This window comes from Camelus ferus, chromosome 5, assembly GCF_009834535.1.
Source record: "Camelus ferus isolate YT-003-E chromosome 5, BCGSAC_Cfer_1.0, whole genome shotgun sequence".
NCBI lineage: Eukaryota > Metazoa > Chordata > Mammalia > Artiodactyla > Camelidae > Camelus > Camelus ferus.
The window spans coordinates 81,994,680-82,008,694 of NC_045700.1; the positions used below are offsets into that span (position 1 = coordinate 81,994,680).

The following is a 14,015-nucleotide window of genomic DNA, read 5'->3' on the forward strand; positions in this document are numbered from 1 at the left end:
TTGAACACATGAGGATCCTGTGTGATCCTCATGGGTTCTGATGAACTGTTGCAGGAAGTTCAGCTCATGTAGATTTCATTTAGTAAATTGCCTTTCTTTTATTGTTTTTATTTTCCTGATTGGGTATATTCAAATACTACTCCATCTGCCAAAGGTCATGGATCCACCCAGGCGCCGGCAAGACATCCCCTAGAGGAACCAAGTTATTGATGTGCTCTGCAGGGGGTGCCCTGCCTCTGATGCTGCCAAGTCAATTACTGGAACTAACACCAGAATCACTATTTTATCATTCTGCAGCCCATGAATACTGCTGCAACTTCCAAAAGTCGTTTGAGGGCCTCCTCGGATACTGGTAGCCCTGTGTGATATCTAATACCCATCCAGTTCCGAGCATACACCCCAAGAAATACAGAGATGTAAGATGAAGAGGCTGTATGCTTCACATGTGCTGTTTAAACACTTTAGTATTATCCAAACTTCTGTTTTACAGATGCTTACCAGAATGTGTAACCAATTAACCATTATGGACCGTGGATTTTAGCATCACCAAATAGACCTGCATGGGAAAGGTAAGTTTTTTCAATATAGGGACATTAAAACAAAACAAAACAAAACAGAGTACATGCTGTGTATGAGCAGATACACTATTTGAGAAATGGGACTTACTCTGTGAAACCAGAAAGATTTCATATCATCTGAAATGCATATTCTTCCCCCCTCTATAAACCTATTTTCTCCTAGAGGTTATTTTTATATTTTTGATGGCATTCCAAACGTCAATGGTAGTTCCCCTGATCCATACATAGGTTATCGAGAAATTGAATAGAATACATCATCTAATGGCTTAATCCCATTTTTAATACAGTGAACTACAAAATAAACCAAACTTGTTATTTTAAACACAAATCAGTTTTGTGCTTAAGAAAAAAAAAATTCCATTTGGAGGAAGGTTTCATAAAATTATAGAGCTGGGAAATACTTGAGATCTATGTCTGGCCCAGCTTAGTCTCTTCAAAAACCTGCCTTAGCAATGAACTGTAAAGGCCTGTGCATGAAGGGAGCAGCCTTGTGGATGCTCTGCATTCCAGGGTTAGTTCCACAGCTATCCTGTGTCACCTGCTCGTAAGTCTGTCTCCCCCCCCCCCCCCCAAGTCAATACCTCTTACTTGTTTTCTGGCTCATTTTCCTAGAGCTTTCACTTTATGGATTGACTCTCTGCCTTTCAATAGCTTCCAGCCTGGGGGCCTCCTTTCCTGGCTTCTGAGCTAATTGCTTATCCCTGGAGTTAATTATTTTCTTCATGGTGAGAAAGAAAAGTGTCGCCCCTGACTGCTGTCAGCTTGAAGCTGTCTGGCTCTAACAGCTAGACTGTGGAGTTCTGTTGGACATAAACAATTTCACAGAATATCAGTATCAGACAATACCACTCTCTGATCATGGATGGAGCAAGACAAAAACAAAACCGCCACGTAAAGTTGTCTGCACACAGTCAAAAACGAGACGTCTGTCCCAACCAACGTGGCCAACATTCCCCATTCTGGGCTGAGACGAGTGACGTGCTGCTGCTTTAGACTCACTCTGTTCCTCTTGTCTACCAGAAAAAAATTAAGATACTACCCAATGATAGAATTGCTTCTACTTTCTGACAGCATCCAATTTAAAACAAAATGATGCATCCTCGAGCCTTCTTTAACATTACCTGGAAGTTCAAATCCTAACACAAGCTCATCCTAAAACCTCTTCATTGAGATGCCCGTCTTATGCTTCTCCTTACAGTGGTGTCTCCTTCCTTGCCATGAGCCAGTAAACCTCACCCCGATGGATATAGGTGTATTTCTGGTAGTTTCAGGCTGGAGGACATTGGCAATGGACACTCCATCTCTGTGAAATATTCATTCAATGACAGCAGCCCTTCTTGACATGATCTGCAACCCCAGGAGGGTTCTGTCCTATAAGCAGACCTGGGAAATCTAACCTAATTCCTTCAATGTTCATATTTAAAAAAACAGGAACAAGCAAAGTTGTGATTTTCCCTCTCTAAGGGCATCAGGTAGTTAACGGCAGAGCCACGATTAGCACCCAGTTTTCTCATGCCGGTTTAGTGCTCTTCCTGCTCTACCAGGCTGACCATTTAAAGAAATACAGCTCCCAAGTATAATGCACCTTTGAGCACTAAATTCAATTTGCTATCCATCTCTACTTAATTGAGTTTGGTTTCCATTCTCTCCTTAGAAAACACTTTAACCTTCAAATGCTGGGCACTGTCCAGTGCATGGCTACCCGCAAGTCACTTTTAGCTTTAATTTTGAAAGCTCCTTAGGGTACTTCTGGTGAGGGCATTAGTTTCTTAGGTGCGAGAAGCTTATTTAGTTGCAAAGTCTTGTCAAAGCTGCTGTTTTCTTTTCTGCTAATATTTGGCAGTTAGCTCCTTAGAAAAGCTAGCCAAAGAGAGGTTTTTTTGCTTTTTATTGTTTTGTTTTGTTCTGTCTCTCACCTTCCATAGTTAACAGAGAGAAACCTTCATAAAGGGAAAATTGAAATGAAATTTTAAAATTCTCTCCCCTGGATTCCCTGTGGCCTTCTCTTTGTTGTGGAAATGGTTATCAGTAAGCCAGACTTCTCCCAGGTGCTGTTCCTCCCTGTAGCCTAGTCATTCCCTTTTATTTCTTAATCTCTAAATTGTCCACACAAAAAGAAAACTCTTTAAATACATGGTCATTTTACCATCTGGGTTTACGTCAGAGCCACTTTGACTCTTGAAAGGATTTTCTTAAAAAAGTACACATTTGAGGAGACACAATAGCTTATTTGCTTATTAGGATCACAAAAATTAAATCAAGGCATTTTTAAGCAAGGAAAAATCTGAACCCCACTATCAGAATGAAGCTATTTTTATTATTTTCATGTTGCAAGCAAACATTTTCAACACTTACCACACCGGGTAGGTACTAAAAATGGATATCCTATTTTTCCATTTAGCATAACCCCATATTTTCAGATGGTTTGTGTTATGTGTAATTTCAAAGAAGCAGAATATTCCATTATGTTAATGAATCATAAACCTATTTTGGACATGTAGTTGTTTCTAATTTTTGAGTTTTTTGTGTTTGGTTTGGTGGTATAGACAATATGTAAATATGTTTGTGCACATAACTATTTGCTTTTCCTGAATTCTTTTTTTAAGGTTAATTCTCAGAACTTGGATGGTAGTGTTGCTGCTCAGAGGACTGGGGACACCTCTGTGGCTCTGGTTCTGTAGCACCTTGTTGCTTACCAAAGCCTTGTAGGCTGCCAGCAGAGAGTGTACTAGCATCCCTGGAACCTCATCAGAATTGCATATTATCATCAAAAATATTTGCCCCTCAATTTTGAAACTATAAAGTAACACCTCCATTTTACTTTTTTTGGTATTTTTTTCCATTACAAGGGAAAATATCTTTTTTCATGTGTTTGTTATTTTTTTTTTACAATGTTAATTTTCGGTTTTCTGACCTAAGGCAAATAGGAGATTTATTATTATTATTATTATTATTATTATTATTATTATTATTATTATTATTATTATTATTATTATTACTCTATCTCTAGATTTGTGCATGGCAGTAACTTAGTAGACTTCTTCCCAGGTTGGAAAAAAGCCAGACTTCTCTGGAAGTGGGGGAAAATTTGAGGTGTGTGAAGTAGAGATGGTATAATATTTGTCTGAAAAGGAATGGGGCCCTCAAATATATTTCTTTGTGCCCTGAATTATCATATGAAGACCTATTCTCTTCTCCTTGCTTTTAAGGGCATTTTAATTTTTGATCCTAGAATAATTTTCTCTCTTTCTGGTTTTCTTTGGCTGTAATATTTATATTGGGCCTTTGCCTTCCCTTTATAAGCTGGGACTAGTGTATATGCAGTAAAGCGGATTTTCTTTTTATTTGAAAGGAGGCCAAAAGGAAACCTGCCTTCCTCCAAAGCAAGTGGGAGTCACCTTTTGTTGGAAGAGAGATTTCAGTTACTGTGGGAAGCCTGCATTATATTTTCTACATATTTATCAATGTTTCCTTTTAGTTGCGAGGAATGTGATGATTATTTTCTTTAAAAAATTAATCATTTCTGAAATGGTCATGTTCTCTGGATAATAGTCATCATTTTCTAAATGAAAATCAAGATTATGAGGACAATGGAATAGACTATTTGTAAGTAACACTGGCTGCCTCTGAAAATCTAGATACGCTGCCATTATAACTCTGGGCTATCTACATGCAGTGTTTCAGCTAGAGAGGTTCCAAAATGTGATTTTATTTTTCATAGTTAACTTCATCCTCAGCTTCATTGATGGCGGAATGGGGAACTTAATCTCATCATTTGAAGATGACTCAACCTATGGCATTTCTAATCGTTCTTTCAAATAGTTATTCAAACTCCCAATCAGAGGTATTTGTCTTTCTTGTAAGCGATCTCCTCTTCCTCTCCTTCTTCCCAGTGGTGCTTAGTGCTGCTGGGTCCTTGCTGCATTCCTCTGAGAGGTCCTTCATTCCCTCTGATAGTTGGTATCCACCTCTAGTGCCTCCTGGGTGTGACTGGACTCACCTGGTTTTGGGGTGTCACGTTGGCTCTTGTTGCTGAAGACCAGTCCATGCCATGGTTTACAGATGCTCTTAGTAATCCCATGCTGGTCCACTGTCCCCATAGCAACCGTCCCCACCAGGGCTTGCTGAGATCTCTGCACTCCCAGATGCCCACTTAGCCGCTGACAACTGCGTGGATGCCCACCTCATCTGTTTGGCTTTATGCCCATATCTTTTCTTCTCCGAGAAGCTAGTCTTTCTGGAGTGTGTGAAAAACAAGGAGCAGACCTCTTCCTGGGATCACTTGATCCAGTCTGTGAGTTTCCACCACTTCTCTCCACGCCATGGTGTGGGGAAGAGCAATGCCCCTTACCTGGGTCTGACTGCTTGCTTCCTTCCTCTCTCTCCTCTCATGATCTTCTACCAGCACTGAAAGAGCTCTATATTTTCCGGTCTCTTCTGATAAGAGCTGTCCCCACATTGTAGCCTTCACTTTTTCTGGGAGGTTTGTGCCCTCCTCTTTCTTTAGGCAAGAACAATTAGGAGTAAGGAGAGGGGAGTCAGATTATTGAAAAGGCAAATATATCAGAAGACATGTCCAAAATATCACTCCTGCTTTAGAGTTTTAGAATAAGAGGAGAACATAGAAGAGTTAGGTAAAGATTAGAATGAATGGAAGAAATGAACAGATGAATTGTATGATATACATTTTGGAGAAAACAGAAAACTGCCTATAATATTTAAAAAGGCTGTTTTTATAGTTGTCTATAGGACCAGTTTATCTATCTGTCTGTCTATCTATCTATCTATCTATCTTATTAAACTGAGGTATAATTGACATATAACACTGTGTTTGTTTCAAGTGTACAACATAAAGATTCACTATTTGTATACATTGTAAAATGATCACCACAATAAATCTAGTTAACACCCATCACTATACATAGTTAAATTTTTTTCTTGTGATGAGAACTTTTAAGATTTATTCCCTTAGCAACTTTCAAGTATGCAATACAGTCGTATTAGCTATAGTCACCATACTCTACATTACATCCCCAGGACTTATTTATTTTATAACTAGAAGTTTGTACCTTTTGACCCTCTTACCCATTTTCACCCATTCCTTATCCCTTTGCCTCTGGCAACCACCAATCTGTTCTCTGTATCTATGAGCTTGGTTCTTTTTTTTCAGTTTGATATAGTTTCACTTTATTTATTTATTTATTTATTTTGCTTTTCTTGCCTTTGCTTTTGGTGTCAAATCCAAAAAATAATCTCCAAGACTGATGTCAAGGATCTTACCCCCTATGTTTTCTTCTAGGAGTTTTATGGCTTCAAGTCTTTAATCTGTCTTGAGTTATTTTTTTGTGTATGGTATAAGATACTGATGTAGTTTCATTCTTTTACATATGGCTGTCCTTTCCTCATTGGATACTCTTGCCTCTTTTGTCTTATATTCGTTGACCATGTGGGTTTATTTCTGGGCTCTCTATTCTGTTCCATTGATCTATATGCCTGTGTTTAACAAGTACCATGCCCATTTGATTACTGTAGCTTTGTAATGTAGTTTGAAATTAGGGAGCAAGATGACTCCTGCTTTGTTCTTCTTTCTTAGGATTGCTTTGGCTATTTTGGATCTTTTGTCATTTCATACAAATTTTAGCATTGTTTGTTCTATTTCTGTTAAAAATGCAATTGGAGCTTTGATAGGAATTGCACTGAATCTGTAGATTGTTTTGGGTAGTATGGACATTTTAACTATATTAATTCTTCCAATCCATGAGCAGGAAATATTTGTCCATTTATTTGTGTCTTCTTCAATTTCTTTCATCAGTGTCTTATAGTTTTCAGTGTATAGTTTTTTGACCTCCTTGGTTTAATTTTTATCTAGTTTTTTAATTCTTTTTGATTCAACTGTAGGTGGGATTGTTTTCTTGATTTCAATTTCTGATAGTTCATTATTAGTGTATAAAAACACAACAGACTTTAGAATATTGATTTTGTATCCTGCAACTTTACTGAATTTCTTTATTAGCTGTAGCAGTTTTGAGTGTGTATGTATGTGTGTGTGGTCTTTAGGGTTTTCTCTATATAATATCATACTATCTACAAGTAGTGACAGTTTCACTTTTTCCTTTTCAATTTGTATGCCTTTTATTTCTTTGTCTTGCCTAATTGCTCTGGCCAGGACTTCCAATACTGTCTTGAATGAAAGTAGTGAGAATGGACACCCTTCTCATTTTCTTGATCTTAAAGGAAAAGCTTTAACTTTTCACCACTGAGTGTGATGTTAGCTCTGGGCTTGTCATATGCAGCCTTTATTATTTTGAGATATTTCCTCTCTATACCCATTTTGTTGAAAGCTTTTATCCTAAAGGGATGCTGAACTTTGTCAGATACTTTTCCTGCATCTATTGAGATAATCATATGATTTTTATCCTTCATCTTCTTAATGTGGCATATCACATTTATTGATTTGTGGATGTTAAACCATCCTTGGATCCCTGGAATTAATCCCACTTGATCATGGTGTATCATCCTTTTAATGTCTTGTTGAACTTGGATTGCTAATATTCTGAGAAGTTTTTTGCATCTGTGTTCATCAGAGATATTGGTACAGGCCTGTTTTAAGAAGTTGGCATTCACACACATATAAGCACATGCTCAAATACATACACACATGGTATATGCCAGTCTATAAAACTAGGAGGGCATGGCCACATTTTTTTTTAACATTTTTTATTGATTTATATTCATTTTACAATGTTGTGTCAAATTCCAGTGTAGGGCAAAATTTTTTAGTTATACATGAACATATATATATTCATTGTCACATTTTTTTCTCTGTGAGCTACCATAAGATCTTGTGTATATTTCCCTGTGCTATACAGTATAATCTTGTTTATCTATTCTACAATTTTGAAATCCCGTCTACCCCTTCCCACCCTCCGCCCCCTTGGCAACCACAAGTTTGTATTCTATGTCTATGAGTCTATTTCTGTTTTGTATTTATGCTTTTTTTGTTTTTGTTTTTGTTTTTGTTTTTGTTTTGTTTTTTAGATTCCACAAATCTAAAAAATCTTATATGGTATTTTTCTTTCTCTTTCTGGCTTACTTCACTTAGAATGACATTCTCCAGGAACATCCATGTTGCTGCAAATGGCCACATTGTTTTTATAACTGAGTTTTTAAATATTGGTATTTTACAGTCAATTGCACACTTCCTCCGTGTTTCAGGTCAGTCAGTGAACTGATTTTCTCATTCTCTCCTTGTTTCTAGGAATTTGAAAGGCAATTTTATGATATCTTTGGAGAGACTACTGGTACTCCAACTACCACTAGTACTTACATGATGCTTTCTGTGTAGCAGGCAGTTCCAATCCCTGTCATTTATTAACTCACGAATCTTCCCAATAACCTCATGGGATAGTGCTGTGGTCTGAATATCTGTGTTCTCTCCCAAATTCATATACTGAAATCCTGATCTGGGGAGGTGCAGGTACTAGTGGGTGTGGCCTTGGAGGTGATTAGGGCATGAGGGCAGGGCCCACATGAATGGGATCGGTGCCCTTATGAAAGGGACACACAGAGCTCCCTCACCCCTTCTACCTTGGAAGGACACAGGGAGAAGGCCCTGGCTATGAACCAAGAAGAGGAACTTCACCAGAGCAAAGTCATGTTTGCACCTTGATCCTGGACTTTCCAACCTCCAGACTATGAGAGAGAAATGTCTACTGTTTATTAGCTACCCAGCCTGTGGCATTTTCTTATAGCAGAATGAACTAAGACAGGTACATAATAGTCAGTGGCCAGAGATGATTTGAGTGGCAGGTTTTTGGTTCTTCAGAAACTCTGTGAGCCTAGCACAGGCTAAGAAGCTGGAGCAGTCTATAGGAAGGGGAGCTGGAGACCCTTCTGTCGGCTCTCATCGGGGCGTCGGCTCTCATCTGGGGCATCGGCTCTGAGCTCTCCTTTGCCTGCCCAGAACACATTCGGGTGGTGTACGGCGGGGCTGACACCCCTTCAGGCTGGGTCTCATCTCTGCCCATGCAGAGACTCTTCTTGCCATAATGAGTGTTCCTTTTGATGAGTAATTTTAAATACAGGAATTCTTGATTTAGGATTGCTGCTTTTGCTTATGGCAAATCCTTGAGTTTGAAAAACAATTGGATGTGGTTTGGGAGGGATGGTGGGAACAGCTCATGTATAAAGATGTAGACTAACCCTTAGTCTTCCATCACCACGATACCAAATTAGATTCATGCTGCAACAACTTGTTATTCTTTTGAGGCTAGAGTCTCAGGATGACCAAAATGTCTCCTCTTGGTTCTCACCTTAGATGGACTTCTTTCCCAACTTAAAATATAAACTGTTCCAAAGAATGGACACATTGAGCGCATTAAGCAGTGATTCCCAATGTTCATTTACAGTACTTAGCACTTGGGAAGCACTCAAAATATTTGTTGAATAGATGAATTTAAAAAAGATCTTTCCTCCTAATGCTAGAATTCAGTGTTCTTAGCTTTTATATTGATTCTTTTTGTCAGTGTTTCCACCATGTGTCTGAATTTCCTAAATAATGGAGTTTCTTGAGGACAGAGACCTGTCTCTTATCAATTTCTGTCCTTATTCGCTTAAGTCCAGTACTTTGTCCAGTGCCCAGGATAGAGTGAGCCACCCAATGTAAGTCTGTTGAAATTAGATGAAACGAAGGCATCCTGATCTGATGCTTTGGCTGGCTTTCAGAGAAATCCTCCAGTGTAGGGAGAGAAAAAATAAATAAAGGGATCGAGGTTTACACTCCCCGAGAGTGATAAACTGAGAAGTAAAACATGCCTGCATTACATTTCAAAGCAAATTGGTAAGACCCGTGGGCCACAAGCACACATCTCAAGGTCTGTGTCATTCCTTGGTGAAATTTTCAGAGGCTGCCCGAGCCTACAGTGGTCCCTTCCTTCCCTGAACTCCTGTTCGTGTATTAACTTATTTTGTTTGGTATCGGTTTCCTGTCCTATGCTATTTACTGTGTCTTCAAGTGTTCCTAGTTTATCCTTCCAGCTTAATCAGGAGCTCTTTGAGGGAGCTTATTTCTTGGGCTTCCTTTGTCTTCCTTTCCTGCAGAGCTAGGAGCCGGCTGAGCCCCTTTACTTAACATCCCTCTCTCACCCTTAGGGGAGGCTGTGGGTGCTTTACCATGAGCTGCAGGGAAAGCCCTCATCCTCCAGCTCCCTCTTCCCTGACATTCTTCTTGGGGCCTCTGGCTTCTGTCTTGTTACTCTCTGGTTTCTTCCTGCCTTTTCTCCTTCTTCAGGCTGAAACTTTGGTTCCATACCCTGTTCTCCTCTAGTCTCCAGCCTTAGCCTTGCTCTGGATTCCTTTGCATTCTTTGCTCCTAAAACTTTTGTCACAGGCCAGTCCTGCTTCTTTGCTGTACTCCATCTGGTGCAATTCCAATGACTTTTTCCAGCTTCATGGGCCCTGGCTTGTGTTGGAGAGAGTTTACACAAAGCAAAGTACTGAGTAAATATTTGTTAACTAAGGAAAAAGATTCTCTTCATGACTCTATCTTATTAAAAAAGCTGTTTTATTATTATTATTATTATTATTATTATTATTATTATTAATTACTATTATTTTAATCAGAGGACTGTCATCATTATCCTTAAAATGACTTATGTTTATTATTTGATTCAGTCCATATGTTAGGAGGACGTGGGTTACTAACATTTATACGTGGGTGCAAATATTTTGCTGCCTTTTTATCAAACATGACTTGGAAAAATAAATGTATAGAGTCAGCAGGATGACCGTGACTGTTATCTTGGACAAGTCATTTCCCTCTCTGAGCTTGGTCCTTTTCTGTAAAATGAGAATAGAAACAGAGGTTGTTGATTTGGTATAGAGGTTTGTTTGTTTTCTTTAAGCATAGAAGTTTCGATTTAACATTTGTGAAAAAAAATAGAGAAGCAGGAGTATCATGCACATGTAAATTATAGCATTATTACTATAACATGTGACTTAACCTGTAGCCAGGTGCTCTAAGGGGAAGATTTACTACTTGCTTGAGATATCAAAATTGAAAACAGTGCTTTTTTACAGCTACCTAAAACCATTGAAGAACTATGAACCCGAGTGACTCCCTTATACCAGTCCTTCTTGAACCTATCTGAAAACTCTTTTTTTTAACTCACAAATAGCAGGTCATGTTTGAACAACTGTGTACACTGCACCAATCTACCGACTCCTGCAGCCCTGCCCAGAGAGCTAGTTTAACATAACCACTATTAACATCTTTTTTAGAGCTTAAAACTGCCCGACTTTGAACCTCTCTGCTAATTTGGTGCATTTCTTCACTGGTGGGTGTTCTCTTGCCTGCAGCTAAATAGACTTGTGGTATATACATATCTATATATAATTATTTAATTTCAATGGACTTTTTCCAAAAATTCAGTGTTTAATTTTTGGATAGTAATATTCACCCCTCCTGTCCTCACCTCTTCGTGCTTTAGTCTTGGGTTTCATCTTGCTTTTACACACTCACCATCTAATTCAGTGCTGTAAATCCTACTGGACCAATCTCAAGTCCCACCTTTTCCATGATTCTTCATGGATTCATGTCCAGGGATTTCCCCCTATGCTGAATTCCTTTCATAGGAATTGTTGGCAAAGCTCATTTGCCATCCTGTGGTGGCCCTTCCTCCCTCCTGATAGCACCTCAGTGCCTGTTTTTGGGACAGGCTCATTGGGTGACTCATTGGGTGACTCACTGGGTGGAGTCACAGAAGAATGATCAAAGGACTCTGCCCTCCTACAAGAGAGGCTGAGAGACCCTGAGGGGCTTTTTCTACCACACTCTTCTGATTATTAGTTCAGTATGGCAAAGGGGACAGGATTAGTCTAAGCTCAGCCAATGGGGCTCCCTCATCTGGGACTTTGAATTTCAAACAGAATCAGGGAAAGATAGAAATGGCTGGCAATTGTTCATTCATTCCAGCCGTGGTGGTTGGGCTAAGCTTTCAAGAAGCTCCTTTCACTAAGGTGCTTTGGGCTTCCTGCTTGTGCAGCTTTCTTTCCCAACCTCTGACTCTCCCTGTGCTCGCATTGTATGTCTTTTCTGCTCTGTCCCTGTTGCGTGCAGCAAAAGATTCCTAAATGCTGCATTATTTCTTCCACTCGGTGACACCTGCAATTTAATGCTGTGTTGGGACTTCAGTGTTTCCTCATTGTTTGTCTTATGCCCTCAAGTAGATTCTTCCATGAAATAGGGACCATACCTTATTTTCCTTTGCATACCTCTCCCTGTCAAGTCCTAGATGGTGCTCAAACTCCATGAGCATGTGTTGCTTGGTGGATTATAGACAGCTGGTGATTTTTTTTAAGTTTTTTTTTTAATTGAAGTATAGTCACTTTACAACATTGTATTAATTCCTGGTGTATAACATAGTGATTCAGTTATACAAATATATATATATATATATATACATATATATATATATATATATATTCCTTTTCATATTCTTTTTCATTATAAGCTATTACAGGGTATTGAATATAGTTCCCTGTGCTATACAGTAGGACCTTGTTGTTTACCTATTTTATATATAGTAGTTAGTATCTGCAAATCCTGAACTCCCAATTTATCCCTCCATCTCCCACCTACCCCCTGGTAACCATAAGTTTGTTTTCTATGTCTGTGAATCTGTTTCTGTTTTGTAAATAAGTTCATTTGTGCCTTTTTTTAAAAAAATCAATTTTCCACATATAAGTGAAACTATATGGTATTTTTCTTTCTTTGTCTGACTTACTTCACTTAGTATGACAATCTCCAGTTCCATCCATGTTGCTGCAAATCTGATAATTTTATTCTTTTTTATGGCTGAGTAATACTCCATTGTATATACCACAACTTCTTTATCCATTCGTCTATTGATGGGTATTTAGGTTGCTCCATGTCTTGGCTATTGTAAATAGTGCTGCTATGAACATTGGGTTGCATGTATCTTTTTGAATTAGAGTTCCCTCTGGATATATGCCCAGGAGTGGGATTTCTGGATCATAGGGTAAGTCTCTTTTCAGTTTTTTAAGGAATCTCCATACTGTTTTCCATAAAGGCTGCACCAAATTGCATTCCCAAGAGCTGGTGACTCTTAATGCCAGACTTGCCCATCTAAACCTTCTGAGCCATGTGCTCTTAGAGCTGGGGAGAGGACACTGGATCCACAGCTACATCTTTGTGTGCCTCTGGGCAAATCATTAGATGCTTTCCTTTAATTTGCCTTTGCTTCCTCCAAGGGGAAAATGAGATGAATAAGTGGCCTCCATCAACCACGTAGGGGTAGTCTGAGGTAAAATTTAATGTGCTAACTTTGGTTATGCTTTGAGCTTCTTATAGGTATGTGCCCTATAATACCATATGAGTGTAACCAGGAACATTTCTTTTTAATATTATGGGGGTTTATTTGTGAAAAAATATACTCTTTATCCCCGTCATAAACCTTTGTTAAAGCATGTACTTATTAATCTTCCCCAAGGACATGTTTCAATGCGAAGAATGAAGCTGTAGTTTGTCACACCCGCTATTTCTTCTCTCTTCTCTCTCTCTCTCTCACATACAACGTTTCTCTTTACTGCATACAGACACATTGCCTAGTAAAGTCGATTTATCTGCCCAACATCTCTTTACTGAGTGCCTACACTCTGTGAGGGACTGTACCGGCTCTGAGGACACAGTGAATAAAAATAGTGTCCATGGTCACTAGGGGAGACAGACAGACAGGTATTCATTTATTAATTCAGCAAGTATTTTTAGAGTTGACGATGAGCCAGGCACTCTTCTAGATTCTGGGACGCAGTCTTGAATAAATAATACAAACAAGTCTTTTCATTCCCTGGGACAGATGCTGTGATGCAGGCATGTGCAGGGTTCAGTGAGAACGATCTCCCAGGGGAGCAGTGCTAGGGCTGAGTCTCAAAGGACATGCATGACAGCAAATAATAGAAGTGGAGGAAAACGCAGACAAACTTGTGTGGGTCACAGGGACTCGAGTTCCATGTCATTCCAAGGGAGCAGAGGGATTCAAAAAGGAACAGACTAAAGACCAGGAGTCCGCAGGCAGGATGGATTGATTATTTTATGAACAGAAAACGCATCCCTGATAATCTGAAAAAAACATTTATCTGGTTGAAGCTTTCTCCTTAGAGATTTGACCCACTGTTGGGTGGAAGAAAATTTCCCCTGCTCGGTTTGCAAGAGGCATTGGATATTTATTATCCAGTGTTTCTGTGTGAGCAACCATTGCAGGATTGGAAACACTTTGCATTAAAAGCAGCAGCTGCATGGTGTGGTATTCCTGCATTTCTCTCGTAGGCAGCAGCAGATGCACACCAAGTAGGATCAGAAGGCACAGGAACTGGGCAGTTACCAAAATTTCTAATGATTCACAAGCAGACTGTTACAGA

At 39.1% G+C, this 14,015-nt stretch overlaps 1 long non-coding RNA gene across 1 annotated transcript in view; it reads left to right on the forward strand.

Moving 5' to 3' along the window:
• Nucleotides 1-14,015, forward strand: part of LOC116663773 — a 212,305-nt gene that overhangs the window by 18,743 nt on the left and 179,547 nt on the right. Inside the window, exon 2 of the long non-coding RNA XR_004320102.1 lies at nucleotides 491-569. This is a non-coding gene — a long non-coding RNA (uncharacterized LOC116663773). The remainder of the gene's footprint in view (nucleotides 1-490; nucleotides 570-14,015) is intronic.